Source organism: Natrix helvetica (genome assembly GCF_964273705.1).
Source record: "Natrix helvetica genome assembly, chromosome: 8".
NCBI classification, from domain to species: Eukaryota; Metazoa; Chordata; class Lepidosauria; order Squamata; family Natricidae; genus Natrix; species Natrix helvetica.
In genome coordinates this window covers 10,337,029-10,349,721 of record NC_138559.1, presented here as the reverse complement: position 1 = coordinate 10,349,721, position 12,693 = coordinate 10,337,029, and the positions used below count along the sequence as shown (strand labels likewise).

Sequence of the window (12,693 nt, the reverse complement as noted above, 5' to 3'; positions counted from 1 at the left end):
ATTGGAGAGGGAATTTATATAAGTAGGGTAGGATAGCAAAAGTCTTAGGCCAGTGAGGGCAAACCTTTGCGGCACCGTACGTTCGTCTGGGATGCGACCCGGGAGAAGAGCTGTCCCACCAAGGGACATGCGTGTATCGGAAAATGAATTTCTGGTTACTGGTGCGCAAGCACATGTGACAATCAGTGTGTCACCTACTCTTCCTGTTTCGGCACTGATGCATGCCCAAAGGTCAGCTGATCATCATGCATGCATGCGCGCCAGAAACCCAGAAGAGGAATGGGGGATTCCACGCATGCCATCCAACATGGCTTTGTGTGCTCCTTCTGGCATATATGCCATAGGTTCACCATCACAGTCTTAGGCCTTTCTATGGATCTGGGCAATCTGTATCAGTCCTTAGTTCAACTCCTGTCTGTCATGATGAGGTTCCGAGACTCGCATGAGCCTTGAGAAGTCAAGCCAATAAACTATGGATTGGACTTCTGAGGCTTTGTAGGTGCAAAGTGGGACTGTTAGATTCACACTGGTCCAACTCTTGCTTCATTCTACTTTCTGACTCCTGGAAGGACACCTATCAATCATGGCCCCCTTACCAAGCTCCCATCCTCCATAAATGATCGGAGGGCTGCCTTTGTTGCTTCTCCTCCCTTGTGGGGAGATGGGGGTGGGGGTTAAACCATTTGCCCATAAGAAACCACACGACGGGACTGAAAGGGTGCAGTGAATGGGCTTCAGTTGGCATTCTTTCTCTGCATACTTGCCTGTGTCAGGGTTTGCATGGAGGCAATTCTGGTGGCCCGGCATAAAGAAAGACGTGGACCGTTATGTGAAAAGTTGTACCATCTGCGCAACCATGAAGAAACGATCAGAACCACCACCTTCGCCCACACCCGGACTGCTGCAACCGGTAGCAGAGCCAACAAGGCGATGGGAGGAAATTGCAATGGACTTTATAGTGGAGGTGCCGAAAAGTAGGAGAGACACGTTGATCAGGACTGTAATAGACTTATTCTCCAAGCAGACAACTTCATACCCTGCAGCAGACTACCCTCGGCCCAGCAGTTGGCCAAACCATTCCTAAAGCACATCTACCACCTGCATGAAGTGCCACAAAGAATTATCTCAGACAGAGGGATCCAGTTCACAGCTAGGTTCTGGAGGAAGTTCCGGTGGTCCATTGGATCATCCCAGGGCCTTAGCTCAACCTTTCATCCGAGCACCAATGGGGGGGGGGGAGAGAGACTGAATGCCATTGTAGAACAGTACCTGAGGTGCTACGTGGACTATCAGCAGTCCAATTGGGCAGACCTGCTGCCTTTCACTGAGGTCAGGTACAATAATGCTGTTCATAGTAGCACGGGACTAACTCCGTTCAAAAGCCTGCTTACATCGCTTGATGAAGACTCAAAACCTTGAGACAATATTGCTGAAGGAGGTATATGAGTTTGAGGCCAGTGGCTGTGAGGAGTTAGAACATGCCATGTAGCAGGAGAAGGGACCTAACCCTTTCCAGATGTCTAAAGGTAACAGAATTCTTACTTTCCCATGCTCTCAGCATGCTAAAAGATGTTGCTACATTCTTCCTCTGAGATGATGCGGATAAGTTGATTCAGATAAGTTGATATGGATACATGGGTGCATTCCTTTCCTCCTAACACACCTGTATGTTCAGATATACAAATAATCTGGGCAGTGGTTTAGATTACGAAAACAAGATAGAAAGCAGTGGAAATTTCTCTATCCCCATCTGTCATAGATCTCCAGATCCGTGTGAGCTTGGTCTGGGTAAGACCACACTTAGAACGCGGCATCCAGTTTTGGTTGCCACACTGTAAAAAAGATGTTGAGACTCTGGAAAGAAGGCAGACAAGAGCAGCAAAGATGATTAGGGGGCTGGAGGCTAAAGCATATAAAGAACGGCTGCAGGGACTGGGTATGTCTAGTTTAATGATAAGAAGGACAAGGGGGCACATGATATCAGTCTTCCAAATATTGAAGAATGTATCACAGAGAAGAGGGGGTCAATCCATTCTCCAAACACCAGAAGGCAGGGCAAGAAGCAATGGGTGGAAACTAATCAAGGAGAGAAACAACTTAGAACTAAGAAGAAATTTCCTGACAGTTAGAACAATTAATCAGTGGAACAGCTTGCCTCCAGAAGTTGTGAATGCTCTAACACTGGAAGTTTTAAAGAAGAGATTGGGTAACCATTTATTTGAAATGGTATAGGATTTCATGCCTAAGCAGGAGGTTTGACTAGAAGACCTTCAAGGTCCCTTCCGATTTTGTTATTCTGTTCTATGATCTGTTCATTACCAAGAACTCTAAGATATGCTGATGGGACAAGTTGTAAAGTGAAAATTGCTCCTATTTGAATCCTCAATCCAGCTCAACAAAACAGTAGCCATATTCACACAATACACTATAACCAGACCAGTATGCCACATTCTGGCTGAATGGGAAAATCTGTTAAAATGTCTGTTAGACACAAGGAGTCTGGGGATATATTTTTTTTCCTCTAATAATGGCCTAGAGCAATTTGGTGCCTAGTGATATAAAGGAGATTCCAACTTTCTCTGCCAAAGCCAGAGTTCTTAAGAAGTATTTGAGCCACGGTGGAGCTTCCTGGAGTGTTTGTGCCTTAGGAGTTTCCTAAAAGTACCATATGCTAATCTGGATGTCCAGGTGACATCCAGATGTGGGGTGCCTGACCTAGGAAATACCCATGCCAGTCTGAGATCTTGGAGAGCTGGTGCCAATTCGGGTAGAAAACAGGGTAGAGGAACTGATTGTCTGCCTGTTATAAGACAATGTTTTCAGCTAGGGGTGGAGAATTAGTCACCATGACTTCCTCAACAATATTAATCATAGTTACACGACGTGCAATTGACAGACTGATTTTATTATAGATTTTACTTGTTATTTATTATGTTATACTAGAATTTTAAATTGTATATTTATTGAGCGTTTTTATTTGTTCTGATCTCTGGTATAAGACTGTAATAAACTGATTGACTGAACAAGTGGAATAGAATAGAGTCTCTTCCACCAGTTGATATAATTTTATACAGCAGCCATTCAACCTAGAGATGGAATTATGCAACTCAAATGTCTCTTAGAAGCAGAGCTGTCATTCAAGACATTTTACCAGGGAAAACGTCTCCAACCAACTCAATGGAAGCCTCTGTTCCCTCTTCCTTGTTCTTTCTGGCCCAAGCAGGGTGGAGCTGGGCATGTACCATCCATCCCCCCACCCCAAATGGCAGTTTCTTCTCAGCTGATTAGAAGGCTAAAGCCAACGTTATCTCAAGTGACTTTCTAAATGGGCAGGAGACATTTGAGTTGCTGGTTCTTAAAACCGGCCATGGATTAGGTCTGATAAAGTGGGTGTGGCCGGTTTGAAGCACCCTAGAGGGAGGACATTTTTTTCTGAGAAATAAACCTGCCCTCTTTATCTTGCAGATCCAGTAGGATTCACAAAGATACACTCCCTAGGGTAGACGTGGGTAGTCCATTTTCATCTTTCCTGATCAACCAGCAGCCAGCTCTCCGGCCCACCCCCCCAAAATGGGACATGATCATGCTATTTTTTTGCTGCGCCTGGTAAAATCTACAATTTAATCTCTCCTGCTCTACACCATGTTGTACTAAAAAGCGTGAGATCACGTAACATGCTAAGTCAAAACCAATCTTTTTAAATTAAGCAAGGAGAGAAGCAACCTAGAACTAAGGAGAAATTTCCTGACAGTTAGAACAATAAATCAGTGGAACCACTTGCCTCCAGAAGTTGTGAATGCTCCAACACTGGAAGTTTTTAAAAAGATGTTGGAAAACAATTTGTCTGAAGTGGTGTAGGGTTTCCTGCCTAGGCAGGGGGTTGGACTAGAAGACCTTCAAGGTCCCTTCCAACTCTGTTATTCTGTATTCTTTTATGGATTAGCATGTTAGCGCCTTTCATTTCTGTGCTTGGACAAATGTTTCGTAACAAGTTCAGAATGAAGAGTGGAATGAAAAGTGTATTAGATCAAGCCCTACCGATGTATTTCCACCATCTTTCTTTATAAGTTAGTGGCCCCATCAGCATAAATTTTTGGATAGCATAAGTCCAGGATCACACTCAGCAGAATGAGCAGTAGCAATATGACTGATTTTCCACGTGTTCAGGTAAGTAAAATACTATACAATGTTGTTTAAAACTTGTTCCACACATCATTCTAAATTATCATTGACTTAATCAGGGTTTGTCCATTAAGCCACCATTGGCTAGATTCACAAATTATACCAAGTCATGGTTTACCAACCACAGCAACGCAAAAAAAATACAAACAAACAATAAGCCAGCCAACCATCAAATCTTGATTTGGCTTAATAAAAGTGTGAGCTTAGCCAAAATATGTATATGCTGAGGTATTAGAGTCTAACTTCTTATGAAACAACTGAAATTAATCCTTAAGTAAAGAAAGAAAAAGAAAATAATTCACCTGGCTTGGGGAATAGACCACCAATTGTAGATATGTTGTGTCTCCTTCTGAGTAGCGCTGAAGATTATTCCCCCTACATTCCAGAATGTTCTAGAGTTCCTTGTGAGCTTGTTAATCAGCCACAGTTGACCTTCAAGTGGCCAGCAGAAATTCCATACAGTATCAAAGATGGACCACTGTACCATTTGGCCAAACCTAAGAAATAAACAATCACATTAATGTTTGTTCCAAAGAAGAGAAAGAGGATGGCCAACAGTGACGTGTGGTGAGGTTTATGGCTGGTGAGGCTGGTGACGTCATCAGGAAGGCGGGGAATGGGACCACGTGTGCTGGAGGCTCAGGCTGCCTCAGCCTCCAGCACACGTGATCCCATTCCCCGCCTTCCTGAGCGTGCTCCGCCGGCTCGCGCTCCGCAGTCCTCGGAAGTGACTAGGGAACGACGAGAACCTTCCTGCCTCTGCTGGACTTTGCGCGCTCCTCGCAACTGCATATTGCAGTTGCGAGGAGCTCGGGAAATCCAGCAGAGGCAGGAAGGTTCTCGTCGTTCCCCAGTTGCTTTTGTGCCTTCGTCATCCGGGAGCACCGACAACATTTCTGCCTCCGCAGCTCCTGGGCGCGGCCAGACGGATGTATATAATATTATAATATTATATATATATAATATTATATACTATTATTTCATGAAGAGAGGTGAGGCTCTGCCTCCCCTGCCTCCCCTGACCGCACGTCCCTGATGGCCAATATACTGTAACTAGCTCATAACACAGAGTTGCCCGGGTATTTATTTATCCCAATGTCATATTAGACAGGAATGGTGATGTCAGGTGGCAAGGTAAGTGCGGAATGTGCTGTCCTCCCTCCTTCCATGAATGTCACCACAATTCCTGAAGAGGCGATGGCAAGAGCAACTTCTCCCTGAGCCCTGATTTCGGTGACAATTAAATTAATTAAGAATGTTTTCCCTGTGCCCCCAGAAGCATAATTTCTAATGTTGGATTTTCCCCCTTCCCAGAGGGAGCCCCCTTGTGGAGTACTGTGAAGCTGTTACCATGGCAACTCCACTGTGCTGTGCAGTAGAAGCCATTTTAAGGCAGTAGAGTAGAAGCCATTTTAAGGCACAACAGGCTGTATGTTAACAGAGCACACACCCTGAGAGGTGTTAGGGGTGTCTTACCCCCACGGTATTTGCTTCCAGTAAGTCATCTGTTTACCAAGTTTGGTTGAAATTGCTTGAGGTGTTCCAGAGTTATGCTGGAAAACACAGAGAGAGAGAGAGATTATATATATATATATATATATATATATATATATATATATATATATATATATATATATATATATATATATATATATATATATATATATATATATATATATATATATATATATATATATATACATACATACATACATACATACATACATACATACATACATACATACATACATACATACATACATACATATATATATATATATATATATATTCCGGTAGATTTTGCTATAGATTTCCCTGGGAAGATATTCCACTTCAATCTTCTCTTTCTTGTTGTTCATGTAACAGGGAGGGGCTGCCTTTAATGTGGTAATTATGCTGGACTTTTGTGTTCCTGTGTTGATCCAGTCTCTTCAATAACTTGTCTTTCCAGTTTGAAGGTCCTCCGGTAACACAGATGAAGCGGCTGCTTTGAAAACCACTGCCAGGGGTCCTACAGCCCGCTGGTAGGATGGAGAACACACAAAAAGTTACCAAGAAGAAGTTGCTGCCCCTTCAACTTTCATCTCAGTGAAAGGACTCGGGGAGACATGATAGCAGTGTTCCAATATCTCAGGGGCTGCCACAAAGAAGAGGGAGTCAAGCTATTCTCCAAAGCACCTGAGGGCAGACAAGAAGCAATGGGTGGAAACTAATCAAGGAGAGAAGCAACGTAGAACTAAGAATAAATTTCCTGACAGTGAGAACAATTAATCAGCGGAACAACTTGCCTCCAGAAGTTGTGAATGCTCCAACACTGGAAGTTTTTAAGAAGAGATTGGATAACCATTTGTCTGAAGTGGTGTAGGGTTTCCTGCCTAAGCAGGGGGTTGAAGTAGAAGACCTCCAAGGTCCCTTCCAACTCTGTCATTCTTAGTCTAAAAAATTCCAACTGTTATTTCTCCTCTTGCTTTTTGGTGTTTCGGAAAATAGTTTGACCCCCCTCATCTTTGTAGTTTGAATCCAGCCAGTGAATTTAGGTGGCAACCTAAAGTGAATTTAGGTGCTGTAAAACGTGCTCCAGAGGAAGAGACCCAGTGTTGCTTACAAGAAAGTAATTAAACATAAGAATTGAGTTGTTCTCTCTGGTTTGATAGAGAGATGAAAGAGACAAGGAGTTGACTTTATCGGAGGAAGAAATAGAACAGCTTGTCTCCAGAGGTTGTGAATGCTCCAACACTGGAAGTTTTTAAGAAGAGATCGGACAGCCATTTGTCAGAAGTGGTGTAGGGTTTCCTGCTTGAGCAAGGGGTTGGACTAGAAGATCTCCAAGGTCCTTTCCAAATCTGTTGTTATGTGTCCTCCTTCCCTTTCATGTGCTTGTTTTGTCCCATTGGAGCAAGGATTCCTCATATCTCTTGACCCTAATAAGAGACAGATATTCTTAAACTAGAAATTCCTTCAAAGTATAATCAATTAACCACAAGGATATTATATGCTATGGTACTTACTAGAAAAGCTGTTTAATTCCATCCTTGGCAGAAGGGTTGACCAAGTTATAGGAGCATGCTTTGATATCTAGAGTAACTCTGATGTTGAATTAAAGCAGTGATGCATCCCACTAAACCATGTTTTTATCATGGTTAATTATACAATTAGCTATGGAGTAAGTCAATTCATGAAGCACCCATTCAAAGTCTGACTCGGGGTGACTAGGTTCCTCTAAATTGGTAATTCATAAACCATGTTTTCCAGATTACAGTGGAAGAATATATGATTTGATGTTTGTGTGAAGCCAACCACACACAGGCTAGGACTGGGAATTTGTGGCTCGTAGAGTAGATTTCAACTGCTCTAAAATATGATCACGTTCTAATTGCCAGTAATTAAATAATTTAAATAATTAAGGGACACTATCCTAGGTCTAATTCAAATACTTTGGCCACCTAATGAGAAGGAAGAAGGACTCACTGGAGAAGAGACTCATGCTGGGAAAGATGGAGGGCAAAAGAAGAAGGGGATGACAGAGAATGAGGTGGCTGGATGGAGTCACCGAAGCAGCAGGCGTGAGCTTAAATGGACTCCGGGGGATGGTAGAGGACAGGAAGGCCAGGAGGAACGTTGTCCATGGGGGTCGGACACGACTTCACAACTAACAACAACAATCATAGGTCTATGCTAAGTACAGATGAGTACACAGAAAAAACATTGATAGTAATAATATGGTCTAATGTAGGTTGAGAATTAGATTGGTCTTGTGCTTACGGCACTCACCTCGAAACCATTCCAGCCTTGACACTGAATCTAGCTGGAGGAATTTGTGCCAGTTCCTTTCTCTTGACCCTAAAAAGAAGACAATGGCAAACAACGTCTGAAAATGTTGCCCAGAAATCTGCTTGGACTAGTCAAGGTGTTCTCCAGGAGTCAAGACTGGCTCAAAGAAAACACACCCAAAAAAGAAAGTTAGCTTAAACTTGTAGAACAACATTCGCCCACCAGATGTGAATGGACTTCAGCTCCCAGAATGGGAGCCCACCAGGGGTGGGTTTCTGTACCAGTTGGTACTGGTTCGCTTTACGCACTCATGCCACTCGTTCCTCGTGCAGTTGACTGTAAAATGTTCTGCACATGTGCAGAAATGTGCCAGCAATGGCAGAAGAGACAGGGGAACCCGTTCGGTGGCATGGCCAGCCTGGGCCGCTGCCGGTTCTGTGACCCAGGCCAAATCACCACTACTGGTTTGGTCAAACTGGGCCAAACCAGGAGCAGCTCACCTCTGGAGCCAGCATGGGCTTGCTGTTTAGGGTTTCTGGGATAATTTTTGGGAGGAGGGAGCCAGATTGGGGGGAGGCTAATGTAGGTAGTGTAAGGAAACATTGAAAAAATTGCCTGCATTCTTACGACTATTAATCTGCCAATTGCAGCCTTTCAATGCTGATTGCAGATACATGGAAAAAGAGGGGAGTATCTACAGATGTTCTTCTACCAGATACGAGGTCTCTGGTCTGAAGGCCACATCCCCTGTCCTGATTATCAGTTTCTTGGCATGCAGCTTCGGATGGTTCAAGAACCACGCCATACCTTACGTGACATACTGAGCTTATGTCAAAAAAAGCAAGTGTTAACACCCATCTTGGTTTTTTTGCTTCTGCGCATACGCAGAAACATTTTTACCTACTGTGCATGTGCGCATAGCAGATCTAAGCGCCCCACAGGCCAGATCCAGCTCGTAGACATTGAGTTTGACATCCCTGCCCTAAACTATAAATATTAGTTCCCAAAACACAAATGTAGGATAGACCTAGTTTCTAAAGTTAATCCAAACTAATCACGTTATGTCTTTATGCGATGTATGATCCCAGTTTCAGCCCTGTTAGGATGCTTTAATCAACTTTCTCTCATGATAATGATTTCCCCCCTAAATATATTTGTTTCTTTATAGTCCTTCTGTTGCACAATTTAAGGTTTTTCTAAACCTTCGTATATCTTGCTAAGGGTGGAGAATAATTTGATAAAGGCATTTACTGTTTAGATAGGCTGCAGACTGGCTGGATGGAAATGATGAATATGCTATCACATCTGGGAAGTACCAGGTTGAAAGGGCTAATATATTTGGATTTATAGACCCTTTTTTCTACCAATGTTGCAGTTAAAAGCCACATGCTTTGGAATTACAGATTAACTCTGTATACATGAATGTCTCCTGGCATATGGCAATTGGTGATAATGCAAGGGAAGGCTGTTTCCATGTAACAGAAGGTGGCAGAGACTGATATTACCAGAAGGGAACTTGGAGGTCTTCTAGTCCAACCCCTTGTTGAAACAGAAAACCCTGTAACATTACAAATGGTTGTCAAATCTCTTCCTAAAAAATTTCCAGCGTTGAATCACCCACAACGTCTGAAGACAAGTTGTTCCACTGATTAATTGTTTTAACTGTCAGGAAATTTCTCCTCAGTTCTAGGTTGCTTCTCTCCTTGATTAGTTTCCACCCATTGCTTCTTGTTCTACCCTCAGGTGCCTTGGAGAATAGTTTGACTCCCTCTTCTTTGTGGCAACCCCTGAGATATTGGAACACTGCTATCATGTCCCCTGGCTTTACCAAAGCATTATCATCTAACTTTAGTAATCTAACTACGGTCATCAGTACAAGCAGGGGAAATCATAATATTCCATGGAGGAGTTCCGGTGATAGGAAAACATACTGAATAATGGATGTGTGATGGAAAAGAAAAGAAGATCAAATTCACATTACCTTTCGTTAACTTATTTATATTTTTAATCTGGGTTTTATAATGATTCTTCAGAAAGGCGATTTTCTAGCTTGGAATTTTAATAAGTCATTAATAAAAGTTGAACATGGACTCTGTGACCAATAAAACAAGTATGTTAAAATGCACCAGGATCAAACTCCTGGCAGTGGGCAGAGTCAGCCTGCAATACTGCATTCTAACCACTGGGCCACCACGGCTCTCAATTTTGATGCATGGTTGGCTTGTATGAATGAGTGAATGCCCGGAAGAGCTTTGGATTGTGAAGATGATGGCATTCTCCCATCCAGGCAAAGGGTACTTGCAAAGGTCCGTTTTTTGTAAATGCTGGATGAGAAAAGGCAAGTCCCAGAACTGGTTTAGTCTTAAAAATGTGCAGGCTACATTGGTTTGCACAGAGATTTCAAACAAGCTCTAATAGGCCTCCATCTCTGCTGATGGAGGAGCAAGGAGAGAGCCAGTAGCAGCTCGCTGAAACTTGTCTGGGTGCCTCAAAATGTTTCCAAGATTTTGGCAGCATCTTTGGGCAATTATCTGGCAACTCAAGATCACTAATACCCCTCTATAAAGCCTTAGTAAGACCACGCCTACAATACTGCGTCCAGTTTTGGTCACCAGAGTATAAAAAAGATGTTGAGACTCTAGAAAGAGTGCAGAAAAGAGCAACCAGCAGGATTAGGGGGCTGGATGCTAAAACATATGATGAACGGTTGCAGGAACTGGACTTCGCTAGTCTAGTGAGGAGAAGGACCAGGGGAGACATGATAGCAGTCTCCAATATTTGAGGGGCTGCAATAGAGAAGAAGGAGGTCAAGCTATTTTCCAAAGCCCCTGAAGACCAGACAAGGAATAATGGATGGAAACTGAACAAGGAGAAATTCAACCTAGAAATAATGAGGAATTTTCTGACAGTGACAACAATCAACCAGTGGAACAGAAGTTGCCTTCAGAAGTTGTGGGAGCTTCATCCCTGGAAGCTTTCAAGAAGAGACTGAACTGGTATCTGTGAGAAATAGTGTAGGGTCTCCTGCTTAGGCAGGAGGTTGGACTAGATGACCTACAAGTCCCTTCCAACTCTGTTAATCTGTTAAACTCAACCTTACCGTATGTTTGTCTGCCAATTGATTCTTCTTTTAAGCTGCATATCCAAAGTTAACTAGAATTTCTCTTCACACAAGGAAGTTGGAAATTGATTTGGATGGACATGTTTGAAATATTTCTTTTTTAAAAAAGACAAGAAAGATCTTTGTTTCCCCGAGGAATGTGATCTTTCCTTGTTCAGTGAAGATTTTCTTCCTCTGCTGTTAAAGGACAGCAATCATTAATCTAAACTGCAAAACTCATATTCTGATAAGAAAAATGACAATGACAGAGCAAATAGTAACCTTTGCCCTAGCTCTGGTGAGATTGAGATTGCATTCTTGAAAAGTATATCCTGGATGTAATAGAGTCACAGATTTGGAAGGGACTTTGGAGGTCTTCTAAAAGGATGTAAATGACCAGCTGTCTGCAAGGAATATAAAAACCCTTCCATTCCCCACTATCCTGTCAGAGCTGAAGAAGCTTCTTGGATGAGAAGTGAAAACATTTTCAAAAGAAAAGCAGAAAGTCCATTTGCCTCCAGAATAAGCACCTTTGGGACTTAGGGTTACAAAAAAGATATATTCTGCAGCTCTAATAATTTTCCTGCCCCAGCTCCTGCCAATCTAGCAGTTTTTTAAAAAAATATGCAAATGTGGGTAGATAAATAGGTACCATTTTGGTGGGAAAGTAACAGCGTTCTGTAAGGTCATGGAGGCCACATGAGCATGGAAGCATCTTCAGACGATGCTGGCTCCTTTATCTAGGAAATGGAGATTAGCATCATCCATAGAATCAGACACGACTGGAAGAGAAAACCTTTACTTTTCTCCTTTAATAACTTTAATCGCCTTTAATCCCTAGCTTCTAGGGACTATAGAATTCTGTGATTTCTCAATACTGAGGCAGGCTAATTTGGACTTTAAAACAAGGATAACTAATTCCAGGGTTGTTGTTTTTTTCTCCTAAGGTTCAGTGGCATTTGAACTGCAATGGAAGCCAAGTAGGTTTCATTTTAGGATAGGACGGGAAGGAGGGAACAAGAGGCTGGGAACTGCTAGTCCGAAACCAAAGTCTGTGGTAGCCAAAGTCCACTTTTTTTGCAACTGCTATGTCTCAAATCTGCTGCAATCCAACTCCAATTGTCATGACTATCGGCCAAAATCAACCAGGGGAGACATGACAGCAGTGTTCCAATATTTGAGAGGCTGCCACGGAGAGGAAGGGGGTCAAGCTATTTTCCAAAGCACCTGAAGGCCAGACAAGGAATAATGGGTGGAAACTGAACAAAGATATGTTCAACCTAGAAATAAGGAGAAATTTCCTGACAAACACCCTGAAGAATTACGCTCCAAAAGTGTGACAGAGACAGATCAAAAAAGCTTCAGTCCTTGTCCAAGCTCATAAATTCTTACATCAGATTAAAAAATAACTAAGAAAGGTGAGGGTGGAGAGCATTGCGAGAAAGCACCGAATAGGACGCAGAATGTTTAGCTCAGCTCTCATAAAATGCAGCCCTCTTTTGTCACTGATACGTAGAGGAGCATTTGATTTGGAGGGAGAAAAAACTTGCCCTTTGAAAATTATTTTTTTTAAAGCATCTAAACCTGAAGTCATGGTGATATTTATGACCCTCCCCCAGTTTCTAACTTCAGTTGGAGTT

At 42.6% G+C, this 12,693-nt stretch overlaps 1 protein-coding gene across 1 annotated transcript in view; it reads right to left on the bottom strand.

The window, feature by feature from the left end:
• The window catches only part of SLC25A37 (solute carrier family 25 member 37), a 65,563-nt gene extending 60,993 nt beyond the window's left edge, over nt 1-4,570 (bottom strand). The window contains exon 1 of the mRNA XM_081960810.1: nt 4,485-4,570. The gene's annotated coding sequence lies outside the window, so the exon portion shown is untranslated. The remainder of the gene's footprint in view (nt 1-4,484) is intronic.
• Between the last annotated feature and the right edge of the window lie 8,123 nt (nt 4,571-12,693).